This window comes from Oncorhynchus clarkii, chromosome 25 (assembly GCF_045791955.1).
Source record: "Oncorhynchus clarkii lewisi isolate Uvic-CL-2024 chromosome 25, UVic_Ocla_1.0, whole genome shotgun sequence".
Taxonomy (NCBI): domain Eukaryota; kingdom Metazoa; phylum Chordata; class Actinopteri; order Salmoniformes; family Salmonidae; genus Oncorhynchus; species Oncorhynchus clarkii.
This window is the reverse complement of record NC_092171.1, coordinates 22,777,808-22,800,026: the sequence shown is the minus strand read 5'-3', so window position 1 is coordinate 22,800,026 and position 22,219 is coordinate 22,777,808.

Sequence of the window (22,219 nt, the reverse complement as noted above, 5' to 3'; positions counted from 1 at the left end):
CGGAAGGGGAGTTGTATGGCATTGAAGCTCGTCTGGAGGTTAGTTAACACAGTGTCCAAAGAAGGGCCAGAAGTATACAGAATGGTGTCGTCTGTGTAGAGGTGGATCAGAGAATCATCACCAGAAGCAAGAGCGATATCATTGATGTATACAGAGAAGAGAGACGGCACGAGAATTGAACCCTCTGGCACCCCGGTAGAGACTGTCAGAGGTCCGGACAGCAGGCCCTCTGATTTGACACACTGAACTCTATCAGAAAAGTAGTTGGTGAACCAGGCGAGGCAATCATTTGAGATACCAAGGCTGTTGAGTCTGCCGATAAGAATGTGGTGATTGACAGAGTCGAAAACCTTGGCCAGGTCGATGAATATGGCTGCACAGTAATGTCTCTTATGGCAGTTATGGTATCGTTTGGGACCTTGAGCGTGGCTGAGGTGCACCCATGACCAGCACTGAAACCAAATTGCATAGCGGAGAAGGTACAGTGGGATTCGAAATGGTCAGTAATCTGTTTGTTAACTTGGCCTTTGAAGACCTTAGAAAGGCAGCGTAGGATAGATATAGGTCTGTAGCAGTTTGGGTCTAGAGTGTCTCCCCCTTTGAAGAGGGGGATGACCGCGGCACCTTTCCAATCTTTGGGAATCTCAGACGATACGAAAGAGAGATTGAACAGGCTAGTAATAGGGGTTGCAACAAATTCGGCAGAACATTTTAGAAAGAGAGGATAGAGATTGTCTAGCCTGGCTGATTTGTAGGGGTCCAGTTTTTGCAGTTCTTTCAGAACATCTGCTATCTGGATTTGGGTGAAGGAGAAATGGAGGAGGCTTGGGCAAGTTGCTGTGGGGGGTGCAGGGCTGTTGATCGGTAGCCAGGTGGAAAGCATGGCCAGCCGTAGAAAAATGCTTATTGAAATTCGCAATTATAGTGGATTTATCAGTGGTGACAGTGTTTCCTATCCTCAGTGCAGTGGGCAGCTGGGAGGAGGTGCTCTTTTTCTCCATGGACTTTACAGTGTCCCAGAACTTTTTTGAGTTTGTGCTACAGGATGCAAATTTCTGCTTGAAAAAGCTAGCCTTAGCTTTCCTAACTGCCTGTGTATATTGGTTCCTAACTTCCCTGAAAGGTTGTATATCACGGGGGCTTTTCGATGCTAATGCAGAATGCCACAGGATGTTTTTGTGCTGGTCAAGGGCAGTCAGGTCTGGAGAGAACCAAGGGCTATATCTGTTCCTGGTTCTACATTTTTTGAACGGGGCATGCTTATTTAAGATGGTGAGGAAGGCACTTTTAAAGAATAACCAGGCATCCTCTACTGGCGGGATGAGGTCAGTATCCTTCCAGGATACCCGGGCCAGGTCGATTAGAAAGGCCTGCTCGCTGAAATGTCTTAGGGAGCGTTTGACAGTGATGGGGGGTGGTCATTTGACCGCAGACCCATTACGGATGCAGGCAATGAGGCAGTGGTCGCTGACATCTTGGTTGAAAACAGCAGAGGTGTATTTGGAGGGCAAGTTGATTAGGATGATATCTATGAGGGTGCCCGTGTTTATGGATTTGGGGTTGTACCTGGTGGGTTCATTGATAATTTGTGTGAGATTGAGGGCATCAAGGTTAGATTGTAGGATGGCCGGGGTGTTAAGCATGTCCCAGTTTAGGTCACCTAGCAGCACGAGCTCTGAAGATAGATGGGGGGAAATCAATTCACAAATGGTGTCCAGGGCAGAGGATGGTCTTTTGCAAGCGGCAACGGTGAGAGACTTGTTTCTGGAAAGGTGGATTTTTAAAAGTAGAAGCTCGAATTGTTTGGGTACAGACCTGGATAGTAAGACAGAACTCTGCAGGCTATCTCTGCAGTAGATTGCAACACCGCCCCCCTTTGGCAGTTCTATCTTGTTGGAAGATGTTGTAGATAGAGATGGAGATTTCAGGATTCAGACACGGATGGGACATCCGGGTTGGCAGAGTGTGCTAAAGCAGTGAATAAAACAATCTTAGGGAGGAGGCTTCTAATGTTAACATGCATGAAACCAAGGCTTTTACAGTTACAGAAGTCAACAAATGAGAGCACCCGGGGAGTAGGAGTGGTGCTAGGCACTGCAGGGCCTGGATTAACCTCTACATCACCAGAGGAGGAGTAGGATAAGGGTACAGCTAAAGGCTGTCAGAACTGGTCGTCTAGTACGTTCGGAACAGAGAGTAAAAGGAGCTGGTTTCTGGGCTCGATAGAATAGGTTCAAGGCTAAATGTACAGACAAGGGTATGGTAGGATGTGAGTAGGCATTGAGTAATGATGAGAGATATTGTATCTAGAGATGTTTAAACCAGGTGATGTCACCGCATATGTGGGAGGAGGAACTAAATGGTTGTTTAAGGCATATTGAGCAGGGCTAGAGGCTCTACAGTGAAATAAGACAATAATCACTAACCAGGACAGTAATGGACAAGGCATATTGATATTAGGGAGAGGCATGTGTAGCCGAGTGATCAGTGAGTGGTTGGGCTGGCTGGAGACACGCCGATTCAGACAGCTAGCAGGCCGGGGCTAGCAGAAGGGCCTTAGAGGGACGTCGTGATTGAGGAAAGTCTGTTTTAGCCTCCTCGTGCGGTGACGTCGATAGACCAGTCGTGATGGATTAGTAGGGTTCCGAGTAGCAGAGGGGTCCAAGTCCAATTGGCAAAATAGGTATAGTGGCCCAAGAAATTGGCCAATGGATGTATTCAGCTAACAGTCCAATATGCTCTAGACAGCTAGCGGGCCGCGGCTAGCAGCTAGCCGGCCACGGTGCAGATGCCCGTTGGGTACCCCCTCGAGTAGGTTACGTCGGTAGTCCAGTCGTGAAGGATCGGCGGGGTTCCGTTCCCTGTACCGGCAGTAGAAGGGTCCGGGTGTTGTAGCCCAGGAGTGGCTGATGGGCCTCTTCAGCTAGCCGGGACAATGGTCCTAGCATGGGCTAGCTTCTGGCTAATGGGTGCTTGCTTCGGGACAGACGTTTGCCAGGAGTAGTTACTCGGGTTGCAGCTAGCTAGCTGCGATGATCCGGTGAAAAGGTTCGGAGCTTGCGGTAGGAATCCGGGGATATGGAGAGAAAATAGGTCCGGTTTGAGTCGCGTTGTACAAACTGGCGATAGCTTTCTGAGCTAAAGGTTACCTGATGACTGCTAGCAGTTGTTAGCTGACTACTAGCTAGTAGCTAGTGAGCTGGCTAGCTTCTGTTGGGGGATTCCGGTTCCGAGGTAAATTAAAATACTTTAGAAAAAACAGATCCACACCACAGTGGGTGAGGCGGGTTGCAGGAAAGTATTTTGAAGTTGAGGTTTAGAACAATATAAATAAAGATATGCGAAGAAAAATATTTAAAAAGATATATACATGGGACACGACAAGATGAAGGACAAAGACGTTTGACTGCTACGCCATCTTGGATCAATGACCATTTCCTGGTCTGTGGTGTGTAATGACGCTGCACTTGATGTAATTATGAAACTACTTATTCCAGTTACTAATAAGCACGCACCCATTAAGAAAATTACTGTAAGAACTGTTAAATCCCCTTGGATTGATAAGGAATTGAAAAATTGTATGGTTGAGGGGGATGAGGCAAAATGTATGGCATTTAAGTCTGGCAGCCCAACTGATTGGCAAACGTACTGCAAATTAAGAAATCATGTGACTAAACTAAATAAAAATAAACTACTCTATGAAACAAAGATAAATTACATAAAGAATGATAGTAAAAAGCTTTGGGGCACCTTAAATTACATTTTGGGAAAAAAAGCCACTCGGCTCCTTCATTCATTGAATCAGATGGCTCAGTCATCACAAAACCCACTGGTATTGCAAACTACTTTAATTACTTTTTCATTTGTAAGATAAGCAAATTAGGGAAGACATGCCAGCAACAAATGCTGACACTACACATCCAAGTATATCGGACCGAATTATGAAAGACAAGAATTTTACTTTTGAATTCCGTAAAGTCATTGTGGAAGAGGTGAAAACATTATTGTTGTCGATCAACAATGACAAGCCACCGGGGTCTGACAATCTGGATGGAAAATTACTGAGGATAATAGCAGACGATATTGCCACTCCTATTTGCTACATCTTCAATTTAAGCCTACTAGAGAGCGTGTGCCCTCAGGCTTGGAGGGAAGCTAAAGTCATTCCGCTACCCAAGAATAGTAAAGCCCCCTTTACTGGCTCAAAGAGCCGACCAATGAGCCTGTTACTAACCCTTAGTAAACTTCTGGAAAAAATTGTGTTTGACCAGATACAATGCTATTTCACAGTAAACAAATTGACAACAGAGTTTCAGCATCCTTATAGGCAAGGACACTCAACAAGCACAGCACTTACACAAATAACTGATGATTGGCTGAGAGAAATTGATGATAAAATGATTGTGTGGCTGTCTTGTTAGACTTCAGTGCAACTTTTGACATTATCGATCGTGGAAACACGTATGTGTTATGGCTTTACACCCCCTGCTATAATGTGGACAAGGAGTTACTTGTCTAACAGAACACAAAGGGTGTTCTTTAATGGAAGCCTCTCAAATATAATCCAGTTAGGATCAGGAATTCCCCAGGGTAGCTGTTTAGGTAGCCCTTGCTTTTTTCAATTTTTACTAACGACATGCCACTGACTTTGAGTAAAGCCAGAGAGTCTATGTATGCGGATGACTCAACACTATACATGTCAGCTACTACAGTGACTGAAATGACTGCAACACTCAACAAAGAGCTGCAGTTAGTTTCAGAGTGGGTGGCAAGGAATAAGTTAGCCCTAAATATTTCTAAAACTAAAAGCATTGTATTTGGAACAAACACTCACTAAACCCTAAACCTGAACTAGATCTTGTAATAAATAATGTGGTAATTGAGCAAGTTGAGATGACTAAACTGCTTGGAGTAACCCTAGATTGTAAACTGTCATGGTCAAGACATATTGATGCAGTAGTAGCTAAGATGGGGAGAAGTCTGTATATAATAAAGCTATGCTTTGCCTTCTTAACAACACTATCAACAAGGCAGGTCCTACAGGCCCTAGTTTTGTTGCACCTTGACTACTGTTCAGTCGTGTGGTCAGGTGCCACAAAAAAAGGACTTAAGAAAATTACAATTGGCTCAGAACAGGGCAATCTGGATGGAAAATATCTGAGGATAATAGCAGACGATATTGCCACTCCTATTTGCCACATCTTCAATTTAAGATCCTTGGCTGGCCCTTGGATGTACACAGAGAGCTAATATTAATAATATGCATGTCAATCTCTCCTGGCTGAAAGTGGAAGAGAGATTGACTTCATTACTACTTTTATTTGTGAGCGGTATTGAAATGTTGAATGCACCAAGCTGTCTGTCTAAACTACTGGCACACAGCTCGGACACCCATGCATACCCCACAAGACATGCCACAAAAGGCCTCTTCACAGTCCCCAAGTCCGGAACAGACCATGGGAGGCACACAGTACTACATAGAGCCATGACTACATGGAACTATATTCCATATCAAGTAACTGGCGCAAGCAGTAAAATTAAATTTAAAAAACAGATAAAAAAAACACCTTATGGAACATCGGGGACTGTGAAGCAACACAAACACTGGCACAGACACATTCACACACGCACGATAACATATGCACTATACATACACATGGATTTAGTACTGTATATATGTGGTAGTGGTGGAGTAGGGGCCTGAGGACACGCAGTGTGTTATGAAATCTGTGAATGTATTGTAATGTTTTTTTAATTGTTTAAACTGCCTTAATTTTGCTGGACCCCAGGAAGAGTAGGTGCTGTTTTGGCAGCAGCTAATGGGGATCCATAATAAATACAAAATACAAATACAAAACACCACAGTAGTCTGGTCTCATAGACTAGACATAACATAGTTAACATAAATCCGCCCACTCAAATTTGTATATGTTTGCTATGGTTACATAAGACAGAGGTTACATAACCTCTAAAAGTCTAAGCTGTTGGGGCGAGCAAAACTTTCCATAGAGTGGTCATATTAGTTTGTAGGCCAAACTGTTCGGACGCTACATAAGTTTTTGTGAGAAGACTGATTTTCAGCATGTCTCATGGTCTGACAAACACCGCTGTAGCTCGGCCAACTTCCCTCTGCGATACGGAAGGCAGACAAGGCAGAACAAGATGGTTGTGGACGGAATTGCAGAATCTCCACATGAGACTGAGGACAAAGTAAGGGAAATATTCTCAGAGAAACTGAAGATGGACCACAGGAAGATTGAGGTTGAGTGCACCCACAGAACTGGAAAACGCACCACCGGCCCAGGTGACAGGCCCAGGCCAATAGTGGTCAAGTTCCTGAGGTTTAAGGACAAGGTAGCTGTTCTGGAACGAGCCAAGAACTTGAGAGGAACGTATATCTTCTTTAATGAAGACTATCCTGAAGATATGCACCAGAAGAGGAAAATAACTTATCCCAGTGCAACCTTTGATATTATTGACCATGACCTGTTGTTAAGAACTTACTGTATGTGTTAGGGCTTTTCAACCTATGTCATAACGTGGATTCAGAGCTATCTATCTAATAGAACTCGGAGGGTTTGCTTTAATAGAAGCTTCTCTAATGTCAAACGCAAAGTGTGGTGTACTGCAGGGCAGCTCTCTAGGCCCTCTACTCTTTTCTATTTTAATCAATGACCTACCCCTGGCATTAAACAAAGCATGTGTGTCCATGTATGCTGATGATTCAACAATACACGAATCAGCAACTATAGCTAATGAAGTCACTGAAACCCTTAACAAAGAGTTGCGGTCTGTTTTGGAATGGGTGGCCAGTAATACACTGGTCTTGAACATCTCTAAAAGTAAGAGCATTGTTTTTGGTACAAATCATTCCCTAAGTTCTAGATCTCAGATGAATCTGGTAATGAATGGTGTGGCTGTTGAACAAGTTGAGGAGATAAAAATGACTTGGTATTACCTTAGATTGTTATGGTCAAAACATATAGATTCAATGGTTGTAAAGATGAGGAGAGGTCTGTCCGTAATAAAGAGATGCTCTACTTTTTTGACACCACGCTCTAAAATGCAAGTCCTGAAGGCTCTAGTTTTGTCTTATCTTAATTATTGTCCAGTCATGTGGTCAAGTGTTGTAAATAAAGACCTAGTTAAGCTGCAGCTGGCCCAGAACAGAGTGGCACATCTTGCTTTTCATTGTAATCAGAGGGCTGATATAAATACTACTTGAGGAGAGACAGACTGTATCACTTCTTTTTATAAGAAACATTGTGTTGAAAATTCCAAATTGTTTACATAGTCAACTTACTCACAGCTCTGACACACATACTTATCACAGTCCCCAAATCCAGAACAAATTCAAGAAAGCGTACAGTATTATATAGAGCCATTATTGCATGGAGCTCCTTTCTATCTGATATGCTGAAATGAACAGCAAAGCTGGTTTCAAAAAACAGATAAAGCAACACCTTATGGCACAATGCTTCTCCCGTATTTGACCTAGATAGTTTGTGTGTATGTATTGATATGTAGGCTACGTGTGCCTTTTTTAAATGTATGTTGTTCTGTCATTGAGCTGTTCTTGTCTATTAATGTTCTGTATTATGTCATGTTTTTGTGGACCCCAGGAAGAGCAGAAGTGTCACACCCTGATCTGTTTCACCTGTCCTCGTTATTGTCTCCACCCCCTCCAGGTGTCGCTTGTTTTACACAGTGTATTTATCCCTGTGTTTCCTGTCTCTCTGTGCCAGTTTGTCTTGTGTGTCAAAGCCTACCAGCGGTTTTTCCCATTTTTCCTGCTTTGCCTTTTCTCCTTTTTCTAGTCCTCCCAGTTTTGACCCTTGCCTGTTCTGGATTCTGTACCCGCCTGCCTGACCTCGAGCCTGCCTGCCACTCTGTACCTCCTGGACTCTGATCTGGTTATGACCTTTTGCCTGTCCACGACCATTCTCTTGCCTTTTCCCTTTGGATTTATTAAACATCTTAAACTCCAAACATCTTAAACTCCAACCATCTGCAACCTGTGTCTGCATTTGGGTCTCGCCTAGTGTCATGATAAATCAACAGTTAGTGGGGACCTTAATAAAATTCCAAAATCTATCCCACAGCAGGAGAGTGAGAACATTGTCTGTTTGGAAAGATCGCTGGCAAAAAGCTAATTTAACCACCCAAACCAGACTGCTTAACTCAAAAGTTCTCCCCCCCCCCCCCGTCATTGATATGAAATATTCATATCACGCTTATTTTAATGTAAACGTGTGTAGATAAAGCTTTTGAATATCCCCCATTACGGCAAAACAAAACACATCAACCCCCCGATTCACATAAGACAAAGAATATATTCCGTAAAGGTTCCTGCTGAATTTTGCCAATCGCCAAGCAGATACAGACTCTCCCCCGTGTGCTGTTTTCATGAATACCTTGATGGGATTCAATATCCATCTTGTCTTTTTCCTCTCTGTTATGGGTGACAAACTACCAATCCTGGCTCATGTTTCAATGTAGCAAAGTCTGCGTTATGCTGCAAACAGTTTCAGGATGATGTTTCTGACATGTTCATTTGTCTCAGCCCGCTCACTCTCACACCCGAGGGGGACTCAGTACTCTCCACTCCCTGTGTGCAGTAGTGCCCAGAGGCTCTGAGTCTCTGTGTGAACAATGCAGCTGCAGCATGTCTGCAGACAGGGCACAACGATCCAAAAGTTCACACTCAGAATGTGTGAACAATTAAGGATGGCGGATGTTAATTTCTCCCTCTTTCCGCATTGTAACCTTTCTACTAAATTGGAGGTGCCCTCATGCTGGTTGACTACAGGAAGTTGCATACAAAACTTCCTGTGGATGTCATGACTCACACAAACAACAACAACCATGCTGAAAAACACATTGAGCAACTTCCTGTGGGTCCAGTGTCTCTGTGAGAGGGAGTGATGTCTCTGGAGACACTAGGTAAACTGCTGCACATATATCTGCATTGTCTCGCTCCCCCAGGGGACTATCTGATGTTGTGCCAACACTGCGTTGATGTCTTCTCCATCATCCTGCTTGTTTCCCCCTCATCCCAGTTACAGGAAGTGAGGAAGTCTCCAGGAGAACCATGATGAAAACAGGGGGGATATAGGTCATCATATTTCACAGCCACCTGGGACACAGTCATTGTGTTTGATTGATTCCTCTATAATAACACAACCTGTTTCTGTCCCATAGCTGTCATAGCAGCTTTTCTAATGTTAATGTGATCTGAGGTTGTCTGCTCTCATGGGGGTTGCAGCATTATTCTGAGATGTGATTTTGCTGTTGAATAACAGATTGAAAATTGATAAAATAACCCATGTTACGGAATGTGTGTGTTGAAGTCTTTCAGCGCAGTGCTTCCGGCCGATGAGAGCTGGAGTGGGAGCCGGGCATCCTCCCTGTACTTGCCTTGGATCAGTGCAGTATGATCCTGTAGATCAGAGAAGTATTTGTAATGCTTTTAAAACATTTTTTTTTATTGAACCTTTATTTAACTAGGCATGTCAATTAAGAACACATTATTATTTACAATGATGGCCTACACCGGCCAAACCCGGACAATGCTGAGCCAATTGTGCGCCGCCCTATGGGACACCCAATCATGGCCGGTTGTGATACAGCATACACTCTCTCAATTACAGTCTCCCCTTTCAGAAACAAACAATATTTGCCCCAACTAATTAAGACATTGGCACTGGGGAAATTGAGACCTCTGAAAATGTTTTAATTCTTATTCTGTGTGCAAATGTTTCCTGTAGAGAAACAAGACAGATACAGTAGACGGGCAGCAAGCAAATACACGCCTCTGTCAGGTTCTACACTAGATGTGCTACAGGGCGGGTGATATCATGCAAGAGAGACGGAATTAATTATTAATGTGTGTTACTTCACCAGGCTGGATAAATAATTCAATGGTTGTGGAGAGTGCAGGTGATCAGGCTGGATGAGTGTAGGCCTACTGTATATTACACATTATTGTCATTGTAAATTGTGTTCTCGATGATCTACCTGGCTAAATATAGGTTAGATAAAACACAGAGACACTGTCTATAGCCCACTCATACACAATCCTGTGTTTTAGGACACACACCACAGAACTGGTGGGCCAAAGGTCGGATAATCAGACATGTCTGGTATGTCTGGTATAAATGAGTAGGTGTTGAACATTGCAAATATGCATGTAAGAGCATTATGATGTTGCTTCAGACAATTAACTCTAATCGGATGACTAAATCCCAAAGTGAGTGTCTGGACTAGTGTGGGTTTAGGATATGGAAGGTTGAAATCTAATTTTGACAGTGGAACATCCCACATCCCAGGTCAGAAGTTTAGTGGGAATTTCACCCTTCCTTTGATTGCACATGCCCATATCATAAATATTCTACCCCCCTTCCAACAGCCCCCATACTAATCCCTAACCCCCAAACCAAAATACCCAGCCTGGTCGTAATATCTTACGAATTGTAATTCGGAACATATCATACTAAATGAACAAAAATATAAATGGAACATGTAAAAGTGTTGGTCCCATGTTTCATGAGCTGAAATAATAGATCCCAGAAATGTTACATCCCTGTTAGTGAGAATTTCTCCTTTGTCAAGATAATCCATACACCTGAAAGGTGTGCCATATCAATAATCTGATTAAAAAGCATGATCATTACACAGGTGCACCTTGTGCTGGGGACAATAAAAGGGCACTCTAAAATGTGCAGTTTTGTCACACAACACATTGCCACAGATGTCTCAAGTTGAGGGAACGTGTAATTGGCATGTTGACTGTAGGAATGTCCAACAGAGCTGTTACCAAATTCGAGGCTTATGGTAGAGAAATTAACAATCAATTCTCTACCATAAGCCGCCTCCAACGTCGTTTTAGGGAATTTTTTATCTGATTATCTGATGTCAACGTTGTGAACAGAGTGCCCCATGGTGGCGGTGGATTTATGGTATCGGCAGGCAAAAGCTATGAAAAAAATGTTTAAAAAAATAAAATGGACAACGAACACAATTGCATTTTATCGATGGCAATTTGAATGCAAAAAGATGCTGTGACGAGATCCTGAGGCCCATTGTCGTGCCATTCATTCACTGCCATAACCTCATGTTTCAGCATGATAACACACGGCCCCAAGCTGAAATGGTCCCAGTTCTTCCATGGCCTGCACACTCACCAGACCATTTGGAATGCTCTGGATCAATGTGTATGACGGCGTGTTCCAGTTCCTGCCAATATCCAGAAACTTCACACAGCCATTGAAGAGGAGTGGGACAACATTCCACAGGTCACAATCAACAGCCTGATCAACTCTATGCAAAGGAGATGTTTTGCTCTCCATGAGGATAATGGTGGTCACACCAGATACGTACTGGTAAAGGTATCTGTGACTAACGGATGCATATCTGTATTCCCAGTCATGTGAAATCCATAGATTAGGGCCTAATTAATTTATTTAAATTGACTGATTTCCTTATATGAACTGTAACTCAGTAAAATCTTTTAAATTGTTGCGTTTTATATTTTTGTTCAGTATATGTAGCGCTTTTCTACCTACTGAGGTACTCAAAGCACTTTACATACTAGGGGGAAACTCACCTCATCCACCACCCATGTGTAGCACCCACCCGGTAGTTTTTTATTTTCATTTTTTTTAAATGTAACCTTTATTTAACTAGGCAAGTCAGTTAAGAACAAATTCTTATTTACAATGACGGCCTACCAGGGAATAGTGGGTTAACTGCCTTGTTCAGGGGCAGAACAACAGATTTTTACATTGTCAGTTCAGGAATTAGATCCAGCAACCATTCAGTTACTGGCCCAATGCTCTAGCCACTAGGCTACCTGCCACCCCAAGGTGATGCACGTCAACCAATTTTGTGCCATAACACTCACCACACAATTAGGGGGATGATTAGGTGGCCATGATGGAATGGGGCCAGGTGGTGAATTTAGCCATGACACCGGGGTTAACACCCCCTACTCTTACAAGAAATGCCATGAGTTTTTTAATGATCACAGAGAGTCAGGCCAACTGTTTAACGTCCATCCGCAAGACAGCACCCTACACAGGGCAATGTCCCATTCACTGCCCTGGGGCATTGGGATCTCCTTAGACCAGAGGGAAGAATTCCCCACTTTCTGGCCCTCTAGCCGCACTTCCAGCAGAACCTGGTTTCCCATCCAGGGACTGGCCAGGACCGACCCTGTTCAGCATCAGAAGCAAGCCAGCAGTGGGATGCAGTGTGGTATGCTGCTGGCGCTATGAAACAGCTGTCTCCCATCACTGTCAACAGGGAGGAAATGTAATCTCCATACAACACCCTCATCCTTCAAACCTGTCCACAAAAACACTCATCAGCACATCCTGACATTACACCTCTTTCTTTTTCTCTCTCTCTCATTCTCCCATCCATGAAGGTCGTGTGAAGATTAATGAGCAGATCCACACAGGGAAATGTGTCTGACACACCATGTTCCTCCTCGCCCACTCTTCACCTGACACCTTCAGTAATGACCAGACTGTTGTTATCTACAGAACCATACTGGAACCCCCCACCCCAACATCCCATCCCAGAGTGGCTATCTCAGCCTGGAGAAGAAGGAAACTTCCTCCCCATGTAACCCTTCTCTTATCTTCTCCGGGCAACTCCTCTTCTCCTCTAAATTAGCATTCCGCATCCAGAGGTGAGGGCTTGGTCATGTTGTTGTCTATGTTTGGGTTAGGATGTGGAGAGGTGTTGTGTTGTGGGGTTAGATGGAAGAGTTGTAACTGTAACAGCATTCTGTATTGTCCTGGTCCATGTCCACAGCCCACACAAGAGGTTGACACGTGAGTAAAAATGAATTAATTCCTGTCCTGTCCTGTTAATTGTTGTTGTGTACTGTCCCAATCCCGCAACAGTTCTAAAACCCCGACAACTTTCCTGTCCTATCCCAATAAATATCACTCTGACAGGAGTTCTGTTCCCATGTCAACCTCTAGCCCACACTCTGTCAAAACTTACTAATGTCTCCCACAGACACAGATACAGACAGACACAAACACAGATGCGTAAACACACACACACACAGAGAGTGAGAACAACGTCTACTACAACAACAACACAGACAACAACATCGCTGCAGGTAACATTTCATGTCCCAGATCATTAGTGACTTGTGAGTTTGCATCACACACAGCTATGTTGAAATCCTCCCATCTGCTCTGCTCTGATCTGCCTCCATCCAGCCCATCCTCTTTATCTACGGTTCCCATTGATAACAGTCTGCTTTTAAAGGCTGAATAAATTATTCAGTAATTGAGGTTTATTTGCTGGGTTTATGTGGGACACTGTGCTGGGAAACAAACCTGGCCACCTTCTCTGTAGACTAGAGTCTACATGCATTTGGAAAAGACTGCGGTCCTCCATGGACAGCATTGCTGCAAAGGGGATGTACAAATGTAAAACAGATACATATGGAAAAAATATTGGTGACGCTTGGCTTCAGCTTGGCCTCATTGAGCTCTCCATTCCCCCTCTGGCTCTCCATATATATCCCTCTGTGCACTGCAACAGAAAACACTGACATAAATATGACTGAGCTTCTCTCTCTCCCCCTCTCTTTCTCCCCTTTTTTAGGGCAGTATCCTCTCTCCCTCTCCCCTCACCCCACCATAGCTGTGATCAGTACTGACAGTGATAGCTGAGCTGGGGTTAGCCTCTAAGCAGAGGTTTCTCCCCTAGTGGGGAGTGGGATGAGAGCTTTAACCCCTGTGGCAGAGCCTGGTCATCACCCTGCCTGCTTCCGTGCACTGAATCAGGATGACGCGAGAGGTGTGGAGGGGGAGGAGAGGGCTGTTCCCTAGAGTGAATGTTATGTAACCTGTTTGTGCAGTCAGTGATGTGATGCATGCGGAAGTGTTTAGACCGCCATGCTGCTCAGCCTAGCCCCTTCTGAGGCTGAGGAGAGGCAGCTTGTGTTAATACACACATGCATGTATGGGCACCAACACACGCACATTCATATTTGTGGGGGGTGTCTTACACTTGTAGGAGTAGGACAGCAATTACAATCTCTTATTGGAATTGAGAGATGCTAGAAATGAAAATGGGCTGCCAGACAGCCCCCTTCCGCCCTCACTCCCTGACAAAGAGCAAACATTGGAAACTATGACTGTCTGCTCTGGTACCATATGCCTGTTCTCCACCAGTAATGAGCCTATTAGTTATGTAGAAACAGACTGTGAGTGATTACCAGCAACTCAACTGTACAGACCTCTCTGGAAAAGGAGGAGGGTGAAGAGGAGGTGAGGGGGTGGCTAAGGTGGGTCCCAGAATTGTACTAATTGGTCTGTTGAGAAAGGTTAATTAAGTAATTAAGACTAAACAAACTGACAGCACAATGTATTTCAGCCTGCTCATACATAATCTAAATACAATCAGCTCAATGTATGTATTTATAAAGGGACAATGCAGGTAGTCTGTTAGGGGCAGCGGGTAAAGAACCTTATTTGTAACATCAGAGCAACACATGAAAGTAGATCCATCGTACACACAGAGGGAATAGAGGGGGTTTATCCCTTATCAAAATAAGGTATCCTTAAGGTATCCATAGCAACTGTGTGTGTGTACCTGCAGCTGTTCCTGGGGTACAATGGAGACTCTTGAGGTCGTTAATTGCCCTTAATTAGTTAATTACATTTATTAAAATATTTTCCACTTCAGAAAGGTCAAAGCTGTGGGCCTTCCGATTGGCGCAGCGGTCTAAGGCGTTACTACAGACCCGGGTTCATTCCTGGGCTGTGCCACAACTGGCCGTGGCCAGGAGTCCATTGGCCCAGCGTCGTCCTGGTTAGGGGAGGGTTTGGCCGGGGGGACTTTACTTGGTTCATTGCACTCTAGCAACCCTTTTCCCCCTGTTGAACGATGTTTCATCTGACACATTGGTGCGTCTGGCTTCCAGGTTAAGCTGGTGTGTGTTAAGGAGGAAGTGGTTAGGCGGGTCATGTTTCGGAGGACGCATGACTCCACCTTCACCTCTCCTGAGCCCGTTGGGGAGTTGCAGCGAGTTGCCCTCAATCTAAAATGTGGCTCTTTAAATGAATTTCCAAATGGCAACTTGACAGAGAAATGTGCAGTCTCATACTGAGGCAATAAGTGAGAGCGAGAGGTCTGATAAACATAATGATGATAATAATGATAATGGTAATTCCCTGTGTTGATGTTGGGACCACTCTAGAGCATCCTGTTTGTTTTCTGATCCCTTTTCACAGGACTCATTTGGTTTAATGGCCAACATTAAAACAAACCTCCTGTGCGTTCTCTCTCTAATTATCTCTATTTCTCTCTTTCTCTCTGTGCTAATACTAAAAGGGATAATATAAGTGGTTGTTAGAGTGTATAAAAGCCCCGTTAAGGGGTAAGAGGGTAATTGAGTGGTTGAGATTAGAGAGTCATCTGTCTCAGTCACACTATTTACACTTAGAATAATCATAATTATGATAATGCACGTGTTTTCCCGTCTGTTTTTGATTTATTTTTGCATAAACAATTAGAAGATTCCATTTCTGCTCAATATCACGTGCCTAATATATGTTGCAAGTTCTACGTAGGCTAAGCTACCGTGCTGTTATCTCAATGTGTATAATGTGAAATGTATAGTGCAGTGCAGGGAACAGGCAAAAAGCTGGGCAACATGCATGATGGCCAATTTGAAGTCAGGGTCCTGCTGGACAAGTTCACTTTTGTATCAGAGTTGACTTGACCAAGTGTGATTTGATGAAATAAGGTCAACCAGTTTATAACCATAGAATACCCCAAACAAATAGATCCTTGGTGTCTGAGACTCTGAGCTGGCCCACAGAGGCCAGTGGTCTGGCAGCATGATTCACTCCTGCCTCTGGAGGAAAGCCACCTCTGTCTAATTGAATCCTCCCTCATAATTTGTTTCTCTTCCTCTTTATCTCTCTGTCTGTTTCGCTGAGCCTGCAATACACCCTGGGCCTCAGTCTTGCCATGGGAACTGCGAAAATGGCACAGCTTTGTCACAAACGGAACAGCGGGCACATTTGAGAACATCATGGTCTACTGAGGAAGCGGAAAATTGAATTTTCTGAGGAAAAACAGGTGCTTTGTGGGAAATTGTGCATCAGAATCGCCTGGGCTTCAAACTCGTCACACACACAGACAACGTTAAACCAAAGGCAGTACAGTATGAAGATAGACAGAAACTGCTTCTCCAATAGAAATCCCTGATCACACTTGTAGGCGATATCAATGGCGATGTTGGCTAGCTAACCTCATCCGCAAAAACAAGTCATCGGGTCTAACGGCCCCCCCCCTCGAACTGCACATGTGCAGGTTGTCAAGTCAAATGTACTCCTTCAATATGAATCCGTTTTTGACGAAAATCAGTTTGTCACTTTCACAAGTTTGGAGTAATAATATGTTTAACTACTTTAGACATTGGCTTGAATCTAGGCTGTGCCTTTAGATTTCAAGAAAATTAACAACTACAAAATAATTTTTCACTTCTCTCATTGACTTCTCAAACCCCAAACCCCGGCCTGGTCTGCTTGTTGCACATCTGGGATTAGAAACTCTGTGGCTAAACCAAGAAAGCTAATAATAAACTCTATTAAAGTCACTAAAACTCATACATAACTTTTATTTACCCCCATGATTTGACATATCAGCCTGAACCTCATTTATCTAAATGTTTCTTAAAATATATAAACATTTTTATGTTGCATTACTAGACAAGTTAGTATCCCCGAAACCGTACCGATATGAATCTACTCCCCAACCCTTTTTAAGTCTTCTCAAACACATTCCCAACAGCTTTGCACACACCTCCTATTAATATGGGGGATAAACGTCAAATTTCAACGGTTAAGTTTAGGCATTCATTAATACGTTTATGGGTTAAAGCAAGTCATTATTAGGAAGTTGTCTATATATGCACTACCGTTCAAAAGTTTGGGGCCACTTAGAAATGTCCTTGTATTTGAAAAAAAAGCAATTTAAAAAAGAATCAGCCTTTTCCAGCTACAATAGTCATTTACAACATTAACAATGTTTACACTGTATTTCTGGTCAATTTGATATTATTTTAATGGACAAAAAAAAGTGATTTTCTATAAAACACAAAAGGACATTTCTAAGTGACCCCAAACTTTTGAACGGTAGTGTATATTTATTTGTTAACCTTTATTTAAACAGGAGAAACAAGCTGAGACAGAGTCTCTTTTACAGTTGTGCCCTGTGATACAACAATAAAAACAACACAGCAATTAATAAGAATTTAAAACCAAACAAAATTAAAACATATAAAAAGTACAAGATGGAGATTAAAAATATTAAAATAAATGAATTTGTATAAGAAAAACACATTACAAAAAGCAATCACAGTTTATAATAAAAAGTTCATGTAATGTACATTTAGCTGTCTTACAGGCACCAAAACATCTAACTGGAGTTCTCTCTGCAATTCATTCCATGAGTGTGGAGCATGATATTCAAATGCCGTTTTGCCAAACTCAGAGTGAATCCAGGTTATCTCTAGCGCTAGCATGTCCTGTGAACGAGTCTGATAAATACTGTTTGACCACTGGATTTTTGAGTTAAGATAATTAGGAAGTTTCTGTTAGACAGCTTTATAAACAAATATCAACCAGTGTCTGGCCCTTCTAAATAAAGGTTAAGTAAAAAATAAAAACAATTCTAAAAGTCAGGGAGTCCCAGCCAACCGAAGTGTGAAAATTGTATTTATTTATTAATTATTATTATTATAATTCTTTCAATTGTACCCCCTTTTCTCCCCAATTTTGTGGTATCCAATTGTTAGTAGTTACTATCTTGTCTCATCGCTACAACTCCCGCACAGTCTCGGGAGAGACGAAGGTCGAAAGCCATGCGTCCTCCGAAACACAACCCAACCAAGCCGCACTGCTTCTTAACACAGCGCGCATCCAACCGCCAGCCGCACCAATGTGACGGAGGAAACACTGTGCACCTGGCGACCTGGTTAGCGTGCACTGCGCCCAGCCCGCCACAGGAGTCGCTAGTGCGCGATGAGACAAGTATATCCTTACCACTGCGCCACCCGGAAGGCCCCTAAATTGTATTTATTTTATTTATTTCACCTTCATTTAACCAGGTAGGCTAGTTGAGAACAAGCTCTCATTTACAACTGCGACCTGGCCAAGATAAAGCAAAGCAGTTCTACACATACAACAACACAGAGTTACACATGGAATAAGTAAACATACAGTCAATAATACAGTAGAAAAGTCTATATACAGTGTGTGCAAATGTGGTAGGATAAGGGAGGTAAAGGCAATAAATAGGCCATTGTGGCGAAGTAATTACAATATTGCAATTAAACACTGGAATGGTAGATGTGCAGAATATGAATGTGCAAGTAGAGATACTGGGGTGCAAAGGAGCAAGATAAATAAATGGGGATGAGGTAGTTGGATGGGCTATTTACAGATGGGCTATGTACAGGTGCAGTGATCTGTGAGCTGCTCTGACAGCTGGTGCTTAAAGCTAGTGAGGGAGATATGAGTCTCCAGCTTCAGTGATTTTTGCAGTTCGTTGGCAGCAGAGAACTGTAAGGAAAGGCGGCCCAAGGAAGAATTGGCTTTGGGGGTGACCAGTGAGATATACCTGCTGGAGCGAGTGCTATGGGTGGGTGCTGCTATGGTGACCAGTGAGCTGAGATAAGGCGGGGCTTTACCTAGCAGAGACTTGTAGATGACCTGGAGCCAGTGGGTTTGGCAACGAGTATGAAGCGAGGGCCAGCCAACGAGAACGTACAGGTCGCAGTGGTGGGTAGTATATGGGGCTTTGGTGACAAAACTGATTGCACTGCGATAGACTGCATCCAATTTGTTGAGTAGTGTTGGAGGCTATTTTGTAAATTGTCACGTTCTGACCTTAGTTCCTTTTTTTATGTCTCTATTTTTGGTTTGGTCAGGGTGTGAGTTGGGGTGGGCATTCTATGTTTTTGTTCTATGTTTTGTATTTCTGTGTTTGGCCTGGTATGGTTCCCAATCAGAGGTAGCCTGTTCCCACCTGTGTTTGTGGGTAGTTGTTTCCTGTTTTGTGTTTTGTCACCTGATAGCACTGTTGTTTTTTTGTTGTTTCACCTTTGTTATTTTGTGTTCAGATTAATAAAGTTAACATGGACACGTACCACGCTGCATTTTGGTCCGATCTGTCATATTCCTCATTAGACGAGGACGAGATTCGTTACATAAATTATGTGCCGAAGTCGAGCATTGGTAGGATGGTCAGTTTTACGAGGGTATGTTTGGCAGCATGAGTGAAGGATGCTTTGTTGCGAAATAGTAAGCCGATTCTAGATTTAATTTTGGATTGGAGATGCTTAATTTGAGTCTGGAAGGAAAGTTTACAGGCAGGTGCGGGCAGTGATCGGTCGAAGAGCATGCATTTAGTTTTACTTGCATTTATGAGCAGTTGGAGGCAACAGAAGGAGAGTTTTATGGCATTGAAGCTCATCTGGAGGTTAGTTAGCACAGTGTCCAAAGAAGGGCCAGAGGTATACAGAATGGTGTCTGTGTAGAAGTGGATCAGAGAATCACTAGCAGCAAGAGTGACGGCCCGAGAATTGAACCCTGTGGCACCCCGATAGAGACTGCCAGAGGTCCGGAAAACAGGCCCTTCGATTTGACACACTGAACTCTATCAGAGAAGCAGTTGGTTTACCAGGCAAGGCAATCATTTGAGAAACCAAGGCTGTTGAGTCTGCCAATATGAATGTGGTGATTGACAGAGTCGAAAGCCTTGGCCAGGTTGGTGAATACAGCTGCACAGTATTGTTTCTTATCGATGGCGGTTATGATATCGTTTAGGACCTTGAGCGTAGCTGAGGTCCACCCATGACCAGCTCTGAAACCAGATTGCATAGCAGAGAATTGGGATTCGAAATGGTCGGTAATTTGTTTGTTAACTTGGCTTTCGAAGACCTTAGAAAGGCAGGGTAGGATAGATATAGGTCTGTAGCAGTTTGGGTCTAGAGTGTCTCCCCCTTTGAAGAGGGGGATGACAGCGGCAGCTTTCCAAACTTTGTGAATCTCAGACGATACGAAAGAGAGGTTGAACAGGCTAGTAATAGGGGTTGCAACAATTGCGGCAGATAATTTTAGAAAGAAAGGGTTGAGATTGTCTAGCCAGGCTGATTTGTAGGGGTTAAAATTTTGCAGCTCTTTCAGAACATCAGCTATCTGGATTTGGGTGAAGGAGAAATGGGGGAGGATTGGGCAAGTTGCTGTGGGGGGTGCAGGGCTGTTGACCGGGGTAGGGGTAGCCAGGTGGAAAGCATGGCCAGCCGTAGAAAAATGTTTATTGAAATTCTCAATTATGGTGGATTTATCGGTGGTGACAATGTTTCCTAGCCTCAGTGCAGTGGGCAGCTGGGAGGAGGTGCTTTTATTCTTCATGGCCTTTACAGTGTCCCAGAACTTTTTTGAGTTTGTGCTACAGGATGCATATTTCTGCTTGAAAAAGCTGGCCTTAGCTTTCCTAACTGCCTGTATATATTGTTTCCGAACTTCCCTGAAAAGGTCACGGGTGATATGCGATGCTAATGCAGAATGCCACAGGATGTTTTTGTGCTGGTCAAGGGCAGTCAGGTCTGGAGAGAACCTGGATCTAAATTTTTGGAACGGGGCATGCTTATTTAAGATGGTGAGGAAGGCACTTTGAAGAATAACCAGGCATCCTCTACTGACGGGATGAGGGCAATATCCTTCCAGGATACCCGGGCCAGGTCGATTAGAAAGGCCTGCTCGCTGAAGTGTTTTAGGGAGCGTTTGACAGTGATGAGGGGTGGTCATTTGACCGCAGACCCATTACGGATGCAGGCAATGAGGCAGTGATCGCTGAGATTTTGGTTGAAAACAGCAGAGGTGTATTTGGGGGGCAAGTTGGGTAAGATGATATCTATGAGGGTGGTTTTGGGGTTGTACCTGGTGGGTTCATTGATAATTTGTGTGAGATTGAGGGCATTAAGCTTAGATTGTAGGATGGCCGGGGTGTTAAGCATGTCCCAGTTTAAGTCACCTAGTAGCGGCTAGCATGCAAGCAGATGGGCATTCAGACAGAGGGGTCTGTTGGAAAAAAAAACCTTGAGCAGATTACGTCGGTATTCCAGTCGGGATGGATAAGCAGGGCTTCGTTGAGTAAAAGGGGCCCAGGCCAATTGTCAAAATAGGCATAGTGGCCCGAGAAATTGGCCGATGGGCCTATTAGCTAAACGTCCGATATTCTCTAGACAGCTAGTGGGCCTGCGGCTAGCAGGCTAGCAGATGGGCATTCAGGGGATGTTGCGACGTAGGGGCCTGTTGATTACCCCCTCGAGCACATTACGTCGGTAGTCCAGTCGTGAAGGATCGGCAGGGTTCCGTGCCCCGTACCGGCGGGGTTCCGTGCCCCGTACCGGCAGTAGAAGGGGTCCGGGTATTGTAGCCCAGGAGTGGCTGATGGGCCTCTTCAGCTACCCGGGAGATGGGCCTAGCATGGGCTAGCTCCAGGCTAATTGGTGCTTGCTTCGGGACAGACGTTAGCCAGGAGTAGTCACTTGGATTGCAGCTAGCTAGCTGCGATGATCCATTTGAAAAGGTTCAGAGCTTGCGGTAGGAATCCGGGGATATGGAGAGAAAATAGGTCCGGTATGCTCTGGTTTGAATCGCGTTGTACAAACTGGTGAGAGCTTTCTGAGCTAAAGGTTAGCTACTAGCTAGTAGCTAGTGAGCTGGCTAGCTTCTGATGGGGGATTCCGGTTCCGAGGTAAATAAAAAAACAGATCCACACCACATTGGGTGACGCGGAGAGGAGAGTATTTTGAAGTTGAGGTTTAGAAAAATATAAAAAAGACATGCGAAGAAAAATACATAAAAAGATATATACACAACAAGACGAAGGACAAAGATGTCTGACTGCTACGCCATCTTGGATACATTTAAGTCAATGATGTGTGCAAAAGTTTGCACCAGTAACAATGCGCAACGCTGCATGATACACTGCATCTAATTTCTTCAGTACTAATGCTGATCCATGCGTATATAAAACAACACCATAATCAAGCACTGACATAAGTGGCCAAAACGATGTCCCTTCTGTGCTGTGATAGACTAGATTTATTTCTATAAAAAAATAAAGTTCTCAATTTCAGCTTCTTTACCAGCTTAGTTATAAACTCAGC